Below are 17,655 nucleotides of genomic sequence, written 5' to 3' on the forward strand. Positions count from 1 at the left end.
AGGTGGTCGCGCTATGGTAGAGGCTGGCCATTTGTTATTTTACCCAACCCTAGGCTGGAATTTCGGTCAAAGGCCGGGCGATGGGACCTATGAGGTTATTCGCCGCTGAAAGGGAAAATGGAGAGTACCCAGGTAGCTAGGTATAGGGTACTACTTAAAACGTTTGAAAGGTGTAACAGGAGGACTGATCGATTGATTAATTAGTGTTATCCTATTGCCAAAGCCCGGAGTGAAACTTACCAACAGCAAAACCCTGAAACAGACCTAGACTAAACTTTATAATACTTTATATATCATCGGTGATGTCACTGTCATACTTACTTTATCTACTTCACTTCCTAACACCTGCAGAAGGTTTGCCTTTGCAACGGCCAACCCAATTGTTCTCTCGCTGTCCTGTAGATATTTATGTCGTGTTCTTTAATGAATGCCTTTTTTTTCTCTTCCATGGTTAATACATTTATTTCATTGGTGATTCGTTACTTTGTGATTTATCCTCTTTTACTTATGAATTTTCTTGGATTCTGCATTATTTAATTCGCCTTTCTTTCATTCTATGTCATGCGAGGCATACCTGCATGTCTTTCATTGTGCATAATGACTGTCATTTCCTCTTTATTTTTATTTGTTTTAGTTTAATAGGCAATTTTCTTTAAGTAATTGCTTCCTATTCTATACGTCTCTCTCTCTCTCTCTCTCTCTCTCTCTCTCTCTCTCTCTCTCTCTCTCTCTCTCTCTCTCTCTCTCTCTCTCTCTCTCTCCTGTAACTTTGGCAATTACCACCTAAATCTTTCTTAATTTTCATCGACCTCTACTTCATGTGTCTAGAATATAAAGCAAACTTATCTGTAACTCCTGCCTTCAGCTTATTGCCTCTTGTAAGGAATGTTTTTTTTTTTTCTTTTTCCAGTAAATCCTTCCTCTCTCGGTAATCTGCAAAGTATGGGCCGATATAAAGAGAAAGATTTTGATAAGAAAAATGTTTTCATGGTCATTGCGTCTCAAAGAAACGACGAGTAGACATCATGATGCAGAAAATTAGTGCATAATGCGGAGGTCTACAAGCCATTCTCTTTGTCGGTAGGTATATACAAAACTTCTCTGTTTACACTTTTTTTTAACCCTGTTTTAGCTTATACTGTTTACTTTTAACACTTTCTACTGCAGAAGTTATATAGTAGTAACTTTTCCCATCCTTGAGAACCTGTTGTGGTTTTGTAAATTCTATATCAGCGTTTTGTCTCATTTGCGTAGCACATCCATCTCACATATATACTTTCCTTTAAATGTCTCCTCTTTCTTTTCCTTTAGCGAAAGAATAAATGCGGCCGTATAGTCTTAATTCGTTGCGGCGAGCACAAACTTTATCTATGAATTTTGCTTAATTTCAAGCATATTCCATCAATTTTTCATGCCCATGTAGTACTATGTAGCCATCTCTATAACATTTCCTAGTATGAATCTCATTTTCTCCATTACCTTCTTGTCTTTTGTTCATCTTTGGTGTTTATAACTACCACTAACCATGAGGATAAGGAACTTGGTCTTTCTTTATCATATTGTTTTCATTAAGTTTCGTTTTATGAAGCAGTCCTAGGCCTATTTCTGCCATGAAGCTTTAGTATTGCGAGCTTGCTAGTTGATTCATACTATTGCCTTCCCTTGCGTCGCCCCACGTTTCATTGTTGCAGACATAGCTATACAGGCTATTCTCTCTGGTTGCAGAGCCGGCCCAAGGCATAAGCGAACTTTTAAGTCTAACTGGCTGCTTGGGCCACCATCGCCATCATGGATGGCTCCTCCAAGAGCTAGCTCTCGAAAAATATTAGATTAATTGAAATTAGAATAGCAAAAACAAATCAATCTTATACAAAATAAATATAAAACAAAGAAAATATTAGCCAATATATTATAGTCACGAGCCGTCACTGTGCTCTATATCAGTGGTCTCGCCTCTATGTAGTACTAGGTGCAACTGCAGAGAGAGAGAGAGAGAGAGAGAGAGAGAGAGAGAGAGAGAGAGAGAGAGAGAGAGAGAGAGAAGCTGGACAAAGGAAAAAAACAGCATATCAATTTCGGTGCGTCACTCTGAATTTTAAAAGTGCAAATTATATACTGGACCGTATGTGAATTTGCTACCCAGTATAGTTAGTGTTGCCTTTTGTAGTGCATGAAATGACAAAGGACAGTACATTTATGATTTATTTATTAGAATGAAAATGTAAAGAATAAATGATGTGCATGTTAATTAGTGCAGAGCAATATTTTTTAATGCATAAAATATAGTGTAGTTATTTCAATTTTCCTTTGTGAAACAAGGCTCTATTTCACTGTAGATTTTGGCACGCTTTGATTTATGTTAAAATTAAGAATATAACGTTTAACAACTTATGCCTGAGGGGAAAATCTTGCACACGTCCCAAGTAAGCTGGAGGTCTCATCATCCCTTGTTCTTCACTATCAAGAATATTTTTTTTCTTTTTGTCTCGACAGAAATTTCTTCTTAGATCCAAGTTTTCAGCTGGGATTCGTCTGTCACCTTCATATGGCGAGCATAGCACGGGTCTTGGAAATAATATGGGTTATAGAATTTAGGCCAAAGGCCAAGCTCTGGGACCTATGAGGTCATTCAGCACTGGAAGGGATATTGGCAGGAAGAGGGGTTTTAAAGTTGCAACAGGAGGAAAACCTCTCAGTTACTATGCTCTGAAAAAACTGTAATTATGTCTCTTGAACCAACACTGAGGTCGCTGACGTTTTAAGCCACTCTCAGCCGAGTCATGTGAGCGTCAGTTGGTCTACTCAAGTTATAAAGACGAGATCTTTAGGAGAGGACGCTGAAATGGGACGTGGATAAAATATCTTTGTTTTCAGTCTTTTTTAGTTTTTTGTAAAAGAAAACTATTGAGATGGCTTTGTCCGTCCATCCGCCCTCAGATCTTAAAACCACATAGGCTGCGCTAGAGGGCGGCAAATTGGTATTTTGATCGTCCACCCTCCAATCATCAAACGCACAAAATTGCAGCCATCTAGCCTCAGTATATGTAGTTTTTATCATATTTAAGGTTAAAGTTAGCCATAATCATGCATCTGCCAGCTATATAGGACAGGCCAACACCGGGCTGCGGTTAAAGTTAAAGTTTCATGGGCCGTGTCTCATATACAGCAATAATACCGAGACCCCAGAATGATATAGATCTATTTTCACGGTGGCCTTGATTATACGCTGTACAGAAAACTCGATTGCGCCGAAGAAACTTCGGCTTAGTTTTACTTTTCTTTATACATCCGATGCATGATTGTCGCCCATACCCGGGGGGGGGGACCCCCCCCCAAAAAACAATGGGCGACCTCATGGTTCCGCGTAGTAATACCCATCTTATATACTACTCTTGGAACAGAGAGAATGATCTCGGCGTCTTCTTACTTGGCGATCGTGATACTCATTTGCGCCGTTATTACGGCTGTTGCTATCACGGTCTAGGTATATATAGCACCTAGACCGAACTGAAAAGCGCTGTCGTAATGTATGTATGGACGATTGGACCACAGCCGAAAGCAGTTTGAGAGTTCAAACAGAAAATATGCAGTATACGACCTGATCATACGAAGCACTACTATCAAATGATAAAGTCTTTTATAATTTCCTTCTTTAGATATTGAGTCTTCTTTGGTCTTTTGCAGAACCAAGGAAGAGACATATTTTTCTTACTCAGCCAGAGAGCGTTTTGCAAATCATGGAGTGGGCTACCGCTTACTGGGCAACCAGCCATGAACAAATACATATATTAGTCTAGGGTTGAAAAAATTATATATATACATATATATCAAAAGTTTATCTTTCCTAGATATTGACCCTAAGAATTTTAACTCAGTATATCTCCACCTTTGCTGCATGGTCAGTACAAGCCCGTTGGGGATTACCGAAAAAATATCAACAAAATACTGCAAACATCATAAAGATGATGGTCCCTAGAAATATTAGTCCTAGATAACGACCACTCGAAAGGCCCTGGGTGTCGCTAGAAAAGTTCCCATATAGGAAAATAATGAGCAGCTACAGCCATGTTCATCTATCAATGGCTGAATAAGCGATGAATCGCATCTTCATTCTTCACAGTCATTTCCTTTACCCACAGAGATGACCGGTGTGCATCAACGCTCCCGAGATGCACGCTAGTATTGCACTAGCCCCGGTTGTGTTGCCATGCCCCTAGATTAAGTAACTTATATAGTTAAGGTAGTTCAAAGAACCCTGTAGTAGTAGGGGTGGGCAAACACAATGAGATATTTTCAAGCGTTCCGCTTTTTCGGTGAAAGTTCGGTACTTACTCGGTTATACAGTTCGGAGATAATCCCGGCTATATCTTTCCAATCTCTCCAGCCCTGAGTATCAATGTCTTTCTATTCCATCATCTTTCCCTGCTAATAGTTTCTGTATGCTCCCTTCTCCCTAAACTTCTTAATGGTGCACTGTTTCTAATCTAACCACCTATCATTCTTCGTCTTCTCCCGTGATCAGACCATTTTCCGAGAATTCACAGGTAACGTGTGTGCTTATATATTTCGTGTAGTTTATACTTGTCTTAGAACACCCTTGCTTTATTACGAAGTTTACAGTCATAATTATCTTATATTTGATAGATTTCTGTGATATGCTTAACTTACATCGTTATAGACTACAAAAGACTAGCGGACAATAGCAAATTTGAATTTGGTTGGGAAAAGGTTCAATTAACCTCTGCATGTTTTATCACATATTTTATTCAGATTCCTAACATTATTTAGAAATGTATATATAACTTGCAACAGCCCACCATGGCCCCCAGGTTGAGAACCACTGTTCTAGAAAAAACTATAATGAGCTAGATCAGCACAGTGGCCGATTTAAGGGCCATTGTCCTATCCATGGATATGGATGATAGAACATTGTTTTCTTTCAATAAATCATTTATTAATTTAGTAGCAAAATGTTCTTGGTAATGATTATTTAAACAGCAGCAGCAGCAACAACAACAACAACACCTCTAAACTGCAGGGACAAAGAAGCAAATCCCGCCAGAGTTTCGTAACAGGGGTTGGAGGACGGTTTTAAAATCACACGCATTAGTCTAAATTTCATATAGATAAAGTGATCGAGAAGGATATTTTCACTTCGTGGTCTCCCCGGCGACAGCCAGATAGTTGTTATGCATGGTTTTCTCCAGAAACGAATGAACCAAGGACGCGGAATGAGTCGTCATTTCGATAAGATGATTATAGCCTAGGATTTTCACCAGTCATACAAAAATTACCTCACGAAATAGAAAGGACCTGGGGTGGAAAGTGGTCTTGCATATTACTTATTGAATATATCTATATATATATATATAGGGTATTAATATATTATTATATTTTCTATATAATGAATATATATAATTACTTTAATAATATATATATAATATAGGCCTACATATATTTACATACGTACAATTTTAAATACATACACAAACACACAATGCGGTTATCATATGAGTCTTCGTTAACTAAAAGTATCTACTGTAACATTAGCAGATCCTTGCATAAAGAAGTGCTTAGTACTACTATACTTGTTAATATTAAAGGTGAGGGCAGAAAAAAAGCTCTTCGAAGTAGAAATAATTTTATCTTTTGTAGGTCAGCGATCTCAGGGTCAGTTCCCTATGAAGAGATGACATTGGCGACGCATCAACAGCGGGAAAGTCGTTTACATAAACAGTCATATAACGTCGGTATGGGAGATCGGCCAAGAAGATCCCCAGGGTCGTGCGCCTTACAAATATTTTACATGTGAAGAGCTCTCTCTCTCTCTCTCTCTCTCTCTCTCTCTCTCTCTCTCCTCTCTCTCTTCTCTCTCTCTCTCTTAATTCCTGAGAAAGAACACAAGAAGACCGTAATTCTTGGTTTCCTTTAGTAACAAAGGAGTATAGCTCGTGCGTAACGACTTCCTCTGACAAAGGAGTAAGACTACGAAGGCCGAAAGAAAGGAACAAGTAAAAATGCGCCGAAGTTTTCTGTATAGCAGCGTATAATGTTGTATGAAATTCTTACCCGAGGCTCATAAAACTTCCAGCCAAAGCCCGGTGGTGGCCTGTGTTGTTGACACCTTTAGCGGTCCCAGACGCACAATCATGGCTAACTTTTACCTTAAATAGAATTAAAAAAAAAAACCTGAGGTTAGAGGGCTGCAAATTGGTATGTTTGATGACTGGAAGCTTTTAAGAAAACTAAAAGCAAGGTTAAAAATAACACGTTATCTTGTCAGATTCAAAATACAGAGGATCTGCTTTCTGAACCTTGGTTAAAAACGAGCAGTAAAAGATAAAATTATTGTAAATTCGCCATCTCATCTACCCGTTCATGATGTGACCTTCGTAGAACTCGGGAATCATTCAACATTTTGTTTAAACCTGGTAAAAAAAAAAAAAAGTGAAAATATTGAGAACGTATGTTTTTTAAGAAAGCTGGTGACGTCATTGCTGGTTGCATAAAAATATGTGCGCTGTATAAATAAATTTAAAAATATATAATAAATTATTAATTGTAATTATCATTATTTATCCTAAGGATATCTCTTAAGATTCAGTTGTACTAGAGCGTGACTCTAGTTGCACCAAAAGAAGAAGAAGAAAAAATAGCACCCACATTGATATTCTTGGTGCTTTGCAAAGTCTTTAAAATTATCAAAACTGTACAAGGCCAAAAACCAGATGAAATAAGCATAAGAATGATTAAATCATATGTTGTAATTTTCAATCAATATTTTTTCAAGGATATGGAAGTGCTCAAAGGCACAATACTAATAAATGTACGGAACAACTTAAGATCTGTGTCAACCCTTCTAACAAGTAGTACTACATTCGGATAAACAGTAAAAGCAACACCAGTGATATGTAAAGAACAGCCATTCAGCAGGCTGACAACTAAATTCCTCTAAACTAAATTCTGCACCTCTGCACGTAACCATGATACTGTCAGAGGAGAACCTCAAATATTGTAAAACCGTATAAGAATTCGGGAAGAATGAAGTTGACATAACTAGATCAAAAGCCTCAAAATACGTTATTTATTATCATACAATATTTTTATTTTTAATGAATACCATCGTCTTTCCTTTATTGACCGCTTCTTACAAGATCTCCAGAGGTTGATGGTTAACCTCGAGCAGAGGCAGTTCAAAGGAAAATCCCGCCTACTACTACTACTACTATGCTTAACCGTCCATAGATATGAAAGCCTAGTTGCCGCATCGGGCGCTAGCTGAATAGGCTGGCGCACGTCATCAGGCCCGCCATCTTGGGGCGGTAATTCAAACAATGCAGCAGGCTGCAGTATATGACGTTTTTTCGCCACTATTCGCTTAATATTGCACGGATTTTCTTGTCTGATGGCTCGTTACAAAGCTTACATAATTCCCTACAAGGATCTAATAAAATAAAGTTGTTCCTTATTGTTTGAAGGTTAACTTACAATGACTTTGTTTTTAGCAGTATGGGTGGGGGAAGGGGGCTAGTTGTACACAAATGGTTTAAATATTTACCCATAACTATTGCTGTAAACAATAATTTGAAATGCTGTGATAAGACAGCCTACGAAAAAAAATGGTTTAAAAAACAATATTGTTTAAGGGCCATTAGGTCAATAGGGTAAATGTTGGACACTAATTTGATGTTTCTAGATTTCTTTCACTGCATTTTAGCTATGTAATATTAGTGTTAATCTGGTCCTTGTAATAAGAAACTAAATGGCCCAAGCAAGGCACATAATGAGTTTTTTTTGTTGATGTTTTGATATAGCCTGCTGATTTCATATCAATGCATATAGATTATCATTACAATGTAGTATCATTAAACTGTTGGAAACAGCAATGAAAAAAAACTTGTTTAAATTGCTGGGAATATTTATAAATCAAATGCACAGATCTACAATAAATGTTATATATACATTCAATGTAAGAACAAATATCATGAAAATAAATCATTGTGCAATACATTTTGAGAGTTGTTACTTCAAAGTATAGGCTAATGACCCATAAGGCCACCCACAGCTTTAAATTTATACATGTGTGACCAAACCAATGAACAGTTAGCTGAAAAAAAATTAGACTGGCCTTATGATTGTGGTCTAGGCTGAAAGGCTCGGTGGGGGTGGGGGTTGGGGGGGGTGGGGGGGGACGGTTACTATGACCGGGTATACAGGGTTGCTCGTCAGGATTGGCTCATTTTGGCAATTTTGGGTCTATAGAAGTATAGAGATGGCCCAGGCCCTTATCCCAAATAAGGTATAATAATTTGGGTCCTTGACAACACAGGTCTAGATGAGCTATATTGAACTGTTAATGCTTGCCATAATGATATATCTTAGTCTCAGCAAATTAAAGGTAGTTTTGTGAAAAATTTAAGTTCTATATAATTATTTCACCATATAAAATTAGGTCTAGAGATAGGTCACTTTTGCCACTAGACGAGGTCTCTTGATACCCGCTAAATTTTCCAAAGCCAGGTCTAGAGGTCAGAATTCACTGAGGAGCATCCCGTTCCAAAAAAAATGGAAGAACCCCCACCCCACCCAGGCTCAAAGGAGCAGGCAGAGATGCAAAGGCTAGATAACACAGAAATCCTAGTTATTCTAGGGCCTACTGTAGTTTATTTTAGGCTCAACCCTACAGTTTTATGACTTAAACTTGTAGGCCTGTGCCAAAAATTATATTGGGGGTAACAGAGCACTTCGAGAGACAAAGATTTTACTTAAGTTGCACAGATCCATAGCTGTAGCCTACTTAGTCATCTGTCTTATCACAGCATTTCAAATTATTGTTTACAGCAATAGTTATGGGTAAATATTAAACATTTGTGTACACAAGCCCCTCCTTTCCCTACCTGCTAAAACAAAGTCATTGCAAGTTAACTTTCAAACAATAAGGAACAACTTTATTTTATTAGATCCTTGTAGGGAATTATGTAAGCTTTGTAAACGAGCCATCAGACAAGAAATCCGTGCAATATTAAGCGAATAGTGCGGAAAAACGTCCATATACTGCAGCACCTGCTGCATTGTTTGAATTACCGCGCCAAGATGGCGGACTTGTTGACGTATGTCCGGCCGGCCGATGCGGCATCTAGGCTTTTATATCTATGCTTACGTCTTTCTTAGTAGTGTTGTTGCACTTCAGAAATATATCTCAAGTGTATATATATATATATATATATATATATATATATATATATATATATATATATATTTATGTGTGTGTGTGTGTGTGTGTGTGTGTGTGTGTGTGTAGTCAATGAGAGTGTAGCAATGAAAACCGTGGAAGAGGACTTTTTTTTTTTTTTTTTTTGTCTAAGCTGCCTAACCTAGCATTAATAATAGAAATATTCAGTGCTGGTAGCTTACGGTCAGCCAGTTATGTACGTAGCCTCAGTGATGACGGCTGCAAATGTTTACCGTCAGTTCCAGGAAAAAAAAAAAAAAGCGGAAATTTCCAAATACCCAAATGCACTTCTTAGTTCGGCATCCTTCTTTTCTATGCAATGGCGTTGTACTATAAGCAAAGGTCTTCGGCACAGAAAAATACCTGTTTGCTAAAAAGTAATATAATAATATATATATGATATATATATATATATATATATATATATATACATATATATATATATATTATATATATATACATATATATATATATACATACATATATATATATATATATAATATATATATATAGATATATATATATATATATATATATATATATTGGATGTGTACCTTTATGTTTACCCTACTTTACCTATTATTCCTATAAAATCCAGGTTAATTAAGACGATTCCGATAAAAAAGACATTCCGTTCTTGACTAATACTAATAGTCGTTTTGATTGAAATGCCACTACTACAGTAATAATGAGAAAGTAACATAGGAGTGACACAGAATTATATATATATATATATATATATATATATATATATATATATATAGATATACATATATCTATATATATATATATTGACTGGTAAAAATGTTCTGCTACAACAGAATTCCATCTAATAAAAGGAGCCCATAAAACACCAAAATATAGAGAGAAAAGTACTATATTTCAGAGACTGCTGTCTCTCTCTTAGGTATATATATATATATATATATATATATATATATATATATATATATATATATATAGTATATATCCTGAAGAGAGAGACAGCAGTCTCTGAAATATAGTACTTTTCTCTCTATGGTTTGGTGTTTTTTGGTTATGGGCTCCTTTTATTAGATGGAATTCTGTTGTAGCAGAACATTTTTTACCAGTCATATATATATATATATATATATATATAGATATAGTATAGATATATGTATATATGATATATATATATATATATTATATATATATATAGAGGTTATATATAGTATATATATAGTATATATATATATATATATATATATAGTATATATAATATATATATATATATATATATATATAGTTCTGTGTCACTCCTATGTTACTTTCATTATTACTGTAAGTAGTGCATTTCAATCAAAACGACTATCAGTATTAGTCAAGAACGGAATGTCTTTTTTATCGGAATCGTCTTAATTACTGGATTTAATAGGAATAATATGTAAGGTAAACATAGGTACACATCCACTATATATATATATATATATATATATATATATATATATATATATATATTATATATATATACATATATATATATATATATATATCTATATATATATATTACATGTTAGCAAACAGGTATTTTCTGTACCGAAGACCTTTGCTTATAGTACAACGCCATTGCATAGAAAGAAGGATGCCGAACTAAGAAGTGCATTTGGGTATTTGGAAATTTCCGCCTTTTTTTTCCCCTGGAACTGACGGTAAACATTTGCAGCCGTCATCACTGAGGCTACGTACATAACTGGCTGACCGTAAGCTACCAGCAGTGGATATTTTTATTATTAATAGCTTGGTTAGGCAGCTTGGACAAAAAAAAAAAAAAGTCTTGGTCCGCGGTTTCATTGCTACACGCTCATTGACTCGGTCCAGCTGATACGTATATGTATAAAGTAGAGGAGAGAAAATATATTATGACGCTTCAAGTTTGACTTCCACGACTACGTAAGTCAGAGAGCACGAATCATTTGTGGTTAATTCAGATTTCTGTTGGGATGCTCTTCTCAATACAGAAGAATATAAAAGGCTATGTATAGACGTATCAGACAGAAAAGAGTGAATTAATCGGTTTTGTTATGAACTTCCGTTAGAGAGCGTTTCATTGCAGATAAGACCGAAAAGACAGCTCCACGGCTACTGACGTAGGAATACCCAAGGTCCTTTTAAGTGTATATTGTCAGAATATATTTAAAGGACCTTGGAATACCCAGTGAACGGCTTCAATGAGAACGGAGGAAAGGTTTGGCCAAGAAAATATTTACCAATTTGAATATTTTTTCGCTAAATCCACGACTATATACCGTGACTGCTTTTACGAGCAATTCTTAAATCTTTTTAGAATGTTACGTCTCTAAAACATCGCTCTGAGAGTGTATCTAAGATAAGTTACTGCAAACAGGTCATACTTAAAGTTCGGAAAAGTTACATAACTATTTGAGTTAAATAAATTGAATCTTGGTTAAATCCTCCTCGAGAAAATAAGCAGTGAATGGACAAACTAATAAACAAGCGAGAGATGAACTGTTAGCATGAGCATTCATGAAACCGATTACTAAATGCCTGCTTGGTTACAGGGACGCTTGCGAAACCTCATTTCTTCGCAGTTTTCCTCATATTCAGGATCATCTTGACTTAACTGGGTCACGGCCTTCATCAGCCTTCCTTTTTTCCCCGTTTGCCATACTTTCATAATCTGACTGAGCCTTCTTTTTAAGTTTTTGTGCATCTCGTTTATTTTACCACTCCATTTTACGGGTCTAGTAACCCAGCTTATTGGACAACCTCGTGCTGATACGCGAGCCTCTCGGAGCGTCGGGCTTTCCCTGCATATCATTCTATTCAGAAAAGCAGCCAGATTATCTTCAAACAATGAATTTAGCACTACCAATTGTGTATCACGGAAAGGGAAGGCCTAGAAAGAGATGGCGTGATTGTGTAAGGGAAGATATGCGATGGAAAGGTATTGACGAGAACGATGCATAGGAGAAATCGATGGAGACGACTCTTTCATATCGGCGACCCCATTCAAAAATGGGTTAAAGCTGGGAAGAAGAAGAAGAAGAAGAAGAAGAAGAAGAAGAAGAAGAAAAAGAAGAAGAAGAAGAAGAAGAAGAAGAAGAAGAAGAAGAATTATGTATCACGGAAAAGAACGAGTTGTGTCCTATACCAAATAGCCGATCTCGGGTAATAGACTGCCATTTCCTTTTGTTTCCTGAAATTTCCGTGAAGGCTATATATATATATATATATATATATATATATATATATATATATATATATATATATATATATATATATATATATATATATATGTATATATATATATATATTATGATATAATATATATATATACATATAGCTGTCTTTCCTTCTGGTAGACGGTAAAGATTCCAGATATTCTGAACAACAGGTGGAGAGAGGGTCCTCATAAAGGGTGTCCAAGTTAAAAGTAAATATCTGAAAACCTTTATAACTTTGTACTGGAGCGGTGGCAAAAGTAATAAAGTGTTAGTAAGCATTGCAACCTTGCTTGATTAACCCTAAGAAAAATTCACAAATGGAGCTCCATGTTGCAGAGAATTATAACCCCTAGGTCCCCTTAAGGTTCACCATCAATCTACATAAATACCTAAGGAAAATGCAAGGTAATTGCCACTTTTTATGATTTTGTAGAATCTGGAGGCAGCTATAGGATATGGAGATGGCTATAAGATCTGGCAATGATATCTGGCTAGAGGATATCTGTCACAGTCTTCTGTAAGAGAAAAGGATGAGTATAGGAGTTCGCTAAGTATAAAGATAAAGCACAATGTTACAATATCTATAACAAGCTAAAATAATTTAGATAATATTTTATAACATGGATAATTAAGTTTAATGTGCATACAAATTTTCTGGTAAAATTTAGATATTTTCAAAGTAAAACAGATCTGAATGCTGATAATACCTTGACCAGTTAGAATTAAATACTGCAATAGTAAATCAAGAATAAATCACAGAGTAACGAAAGAATCACAAACACACAAAATAATGTCTTCTTTGAATTTTCAAGTTACATTACTAATGTTGGATTTTGAATGGGAAGACAGGTAAATGTTGCTATCCCCTGTAGTCGTATTGCTCATAAAACAGAAAAGTATTGCAGTTTCACCGAAGGTGATTGAAAAGAGAATTAAATATATGAACCATATTAATACTTCTCAAATTAGACGCAGCGCTTTCTTTACTCAGAGGCACTAGAAAAAAATCAAATGGCAGAACTGGATCCTGGACGAGTTAAAAGAAAATTAAAATTAAGGTCTTCGAAAGTTGAAGTATTCCTCCAGTGACGTATGAAGGTGACAGGAGTGAATGAGGTCATTCACACGAAGGGGACAGATGGAGAGAATAGAAGGCTGCAGATAAACGATACTGGAAAGGAGTACAATTTTGGATGTCAACTACGCCACTATAGTAAGATCTAGAGCAGTATATATTTGATTTCTCGTCTTAATGCTCATTTCCTTTTATCTATTTTATGTGCCACATTCTCCTAATATTTGTATTCTTTTATGGTTACTTATGAACCATTTACTACTACTGCTGCTCGTATATGGTCTTCGGTTTTTCCCTTTTTGTATATCTCTCATGAACACTGATGACTTATTGGATTTTGTATTGAGTGTGAGCTGTTCTGGACCGCAGCAATTGCTCTTTGTAGTCTCTATTCCTACTTTTTTGCTGGTAGAGAGTTGTTGGGCGACGATCCATCTCAGCACGGGAGGATCCCACGGGAACTGGAAAGTAAGGAAGAAGAAGAAGGAAATCGGCAATTGTAAACAAAACAATGTCCTTGAGCAACGTCAGTTTGACTCTTCACGTTACGACCGATTCACTCGTCCCGGAAGATACAGTGAACTTTGCACGAACTTCATTGAACTTTTGCCCAACTTCTTTGAAGGTCAGTGTCAGGGCTTCTTATTTTTTTTGCTGTTTTTTTTTATACATTCTATATGGTGTGGTAATGGTATGACAATTTCTTTGTTAAACATAGGAACCCTTATTATCCTTCCGGGTACAGTAAGCTCTTAGAACTTTACTTGATTTTTTTACCCAAACACTAGCCATAGGATTTAAAATATATTTTTGTCTAGTTATTATAATCTGTTTTAGATGCGTTTTGACCATTAGTCTTATGGGTTCAAGTAAGACTTGCCCTATGTGGGAACGAAAAATTACCGCAACACGTCCTGTACTAACCTAGTAGTAGGATAGACATTAGTCAAGAGCCAGCGTCCTCCGTCGAAGCAACACCTCGAGACCTCTACTTCCCTCTCGAAGTAAGTTTTTTTCTCCCAAGTCACAAATTAAGGCCATAAGTAATTCACTCTGGAAGGTGGTCGCGCTATGGTAGAGGCGGTCCATTTGGTATTTTACCCTACCTAGGTACCTATACCTAATTGTACCAACTTGATTAGTAAAATATGCTAAAACTCAAGAGGACTGTGTTGAAGAATATGAGATTGTTCACGTGTGGATTTAACAAAAAGGAGTGTTACAAGGAAAACATGAGAAATAGCTACTACCTAAACCTGAAAATGTGACAGGAGGTAGGTAGTAGCTACCTAAGGTAAAGTACCGAATGGCTGGCCTCTACTGTAGTGTGACTACCTTCCTGAAGATTGGAAATTACGGCCCTAATTTGTGGCTTTAGAGAAAAAACTTACTTTGAGAGGAAAGTAGAGGTCTTGAGGTGTTGCTTTGACGGACGCTGGCTCTTGACTAATGTCTATCTTGGATTACAGGAAGTGTTAAAGTACTTTTTTGGGAAGGTGGTCACACTATGGTAGAGGCTGGCCATTTGTTATTTTACCCTAGTAGGTAAATGACAGATTGACCTTCCCCAACCCAACCTAATGTAGGATGCTGGATCTGGATCCTGTGTGGCTGGGCTCTTTGCTTCCCCAGCTAGAGGTGGGACCCTGCCTTGACCTTAATGGCATTATGGAAAAAAAATGTTTTTTGAAACACTTCTCGAGTCGTGCTCGACCAGTCGCACCTATTCAGGGTTAAAGTGAAACTGAGAAACCTTGGCTAAATTGGACTAAAATTTTATTCAGACAATTAAATTGGCATCTTATTAGCCTTAATTGTAGTAGACTGCTCTAAATTCAGTGCCATGACAGTCCTATAATTAGCAACACATCATTGAACAATTCAAATTTGTGTGTGTAATTAAACTCTTCTTGAATAATAGAAGTAAATATAGTAGAATCCTAAAAGTTTGGTCTCGTGAGATCTTTTTGTTCCTGTTAGGATAGAAACCTTTGTCTCGTATCTGAAGAGACCTTCAGGCACAAGCTGCTCTGGTTGTCAGAGCTTGTTAACAAGATATTTGGCTAATGATATGGGTATCACTCATTCAACTGCCGGCATTCAGAATAGCTTGGTTGTCTTGGAAAGGGGTACCAACCCTGACTCAACCCGTCTTACTCATTCTGATTCATTGGTGTTGGGCTGGTAGGTCCATGGGTGTGCTCACAACTGGTCTTATGGTTTTTGTACCAGTATCATTCTACAAAATACCACCTCTGGGCCCCTTCTAGACTATTATCAGCTTGACGTCTCTTCAGTGTGTGGTACTGTCCAGCTTGTGACTGATAGCATATGTAGTACATGTTCCAGCCGTTCAGTTTCTTTTTTTGGGTTTTGGACAAAAGGTCGAGTTGTTGTTCACCATCTATTTCCCACAATTCCTTCTGATCATGTCCCTGATAAGGGACTGTCTGTTCATGGCACTTGTCACAATACATGGAACAGGTGCAAGTTTGGTTATCACATCTTCCACTTTAGTGGAGGGTCCTTCTCAGTGCAATGATTCTTGTAAGGCTAGAAGGTTCCTTTCCCTTGGAGCTGCATAAGGTCAAGTTGGCCTTAGGGAAGTAACCAGGCCTTCTTGCCGCCACTTAATGTCTTCGATTGATAGCACTTTTTGCTTTACCCAAGATGTTATGCTGGATTGTAGTCTGCCCTGGCCTGTTTTTTCTGAAGAGGGTCAATTTCCTTAATTTCTGGAATAACAAATTCTCTCATCTCCAATTGTTCTTCCATGCTGCTACTTCTGCCTCTGACACATCAGTGGAAGTATTATTCTCATTAGGTCACAGACTTACCTCTTGCAGGTGGAGTTATCAGCATAGAGGCATGTGTACATTCTCTTGGAACTGTTTCAAGTAGATGGAATAGCTTTCTTTGCTCCCAAAGTAGGAGCCATGCAGTTGGTTGTGGTTGGATCCCAGTTTGAATACAATGGCAGACTTTACCTTCTCCAATATATCTTCCAAGAAGGACAGATTTTTTAGGTTTTAGTTTCTGGAGGAAGAAAACATTGGCCTTCCTCGTCCATCAGTCTGATAACCTATGGACAAATCTGGTCTTGAGAGCAGAGATGTCATTTGTGGTGTGTTGTTAAGCCAAGTTTAACTGAGTGGTGTCTCATTGGGACAGGTCAGTGCAGGGTTCTTCTTTTTTTTGTGTGAAGAGATAGGCAGAGATGGAGAAAGGGTGTTCTGATACTTAGTCACACATTGAGTCACCATGTAATATCTTTTAAAGTTCCTCTGGGTCTTGCAAAGGTTACAGCAACCAAGCTTTGTGGGATGGATATGCTAATGATATATGAATTTACAGCTTTCTTCATCCTTGGAGAATGGCCAGGTGCTTCCTGGCCGTTTCTGTCTGCCTCTGAGACTACATGAAAGGAAGGCAAGGAGAAGAAGGAAGGTATGTATGTCAAGCCTTTGAGTATACAGTGGTAGCAACAGGGTACAAAGTTCTTAGTAGCCTGTGCCTTCCGGTATGGTTACTGGATGCTTTTCAGGAACTAACACACTCCCCTTTCTCCTAGATTGATTTTATTCTCAGTCTATTTGTCAGGGTGTCCAAATCTCTTGTCTCGTCTGCAGAGGTATGAATAGTGTTAACAAAGGTGCTATAGGAGCTATGGACAACTGTCCATGTGGGTTTCCCTCAAGATCACCCACCATCAAACAAGACTTGTAGAAGTTCATCCATTTTGTGTGTGAGGGGACAGTTCCATTTCAGACCCCTATGCTTGGGACTGTTGACTGCCCCACACATGTTCATGTGAGATTTCACTCTGATGTCTGTGTGGCCCTCTTCATTTGGGATTTGTCTGTTGTGTTACCTTACTGATTACGTTAATTGGTTTTGTCTTTACTCTTTGATTGGGACCATCTGCTCACCAGTTGTCACAATCTGAATGTGATAAATTGCAAAAAGTGCCACCATTATAGGTAAAGTTATGTAGGCATGTTGATCAATGCAGTACTGTAGTGGCAAGTCTTCCATGCAGATTCTTGGTTCAGCAAGTTGAGAAAGTTGTTGGTGCAGTTCTTGTCTCAACCAGAACTATCTTTCCTTTGGCAGTTTGTTCTCAGTCACTCGTCTTCCTTTGA

At 37.2% G+C, this 17,655-nt stretch overlaps 2 protein-coding genes across 3 annotated transcripts in view; one reads left to right on the plus strand and one right to left on the minus strand.

Annotated features, from left to right (window-relative positions):
• LOC135219968 (polyisoprenoid diphosphate/phosphate phosphohydrolase PLPP6-like) overlaps nucleotides 1-468 on the minus strand; it is a 92,172-nt gene extending 91,704 nt beyond the window's left edge. The window contains exon 1 of one of the 2 annotated variants that reach the window (XM_064257216.1): nucleotides 322-468. The gene's annotated coding sequence lies outside the window, so the exon portion shown is untranslated. Of the gene's footprint in view, nucleotides 1-240 lie in introns of both variants that reach the window. The other variant, XM_064257215.1, reaches the window with a different exon arrangement.
• Nucleotides 469-13,980: 13,512 nt separating this feature from the next.
• The window catches only part of LOC135219969 (dehydrogenase/reductase SDR family protein 7-like), a 65,360-nt gene continuing 61,685 nt past the window's right edge, over nucleotides 13,981-17,655 (plus strand). The window contains exon 1 of the mRNA XM_064257218.1: nucleotides 13,981-14,138. The gene's annotated coding sequence lies outside the window, so the exon portion shown is untranslated. The remainder of the gene's footprint in view (nucleotides 14,139-17,655) is intronic.

The sequence above is a fragment of the Macrobrachium nipponense genome, chromosome 1, assembly GCF_015104395.2.
Source record: "Macrobrachium nipponense isolate FS-2020 chromosome 1, ASM1510439v2, whole genome shotgun sequence".
Lineage (NCBI taxonomy): Eukaryota > Metazoa > Arthropoda > Malacostraca > Decapoda > Palaemonidae > Macrobrachium > Macrobrachium nipponense.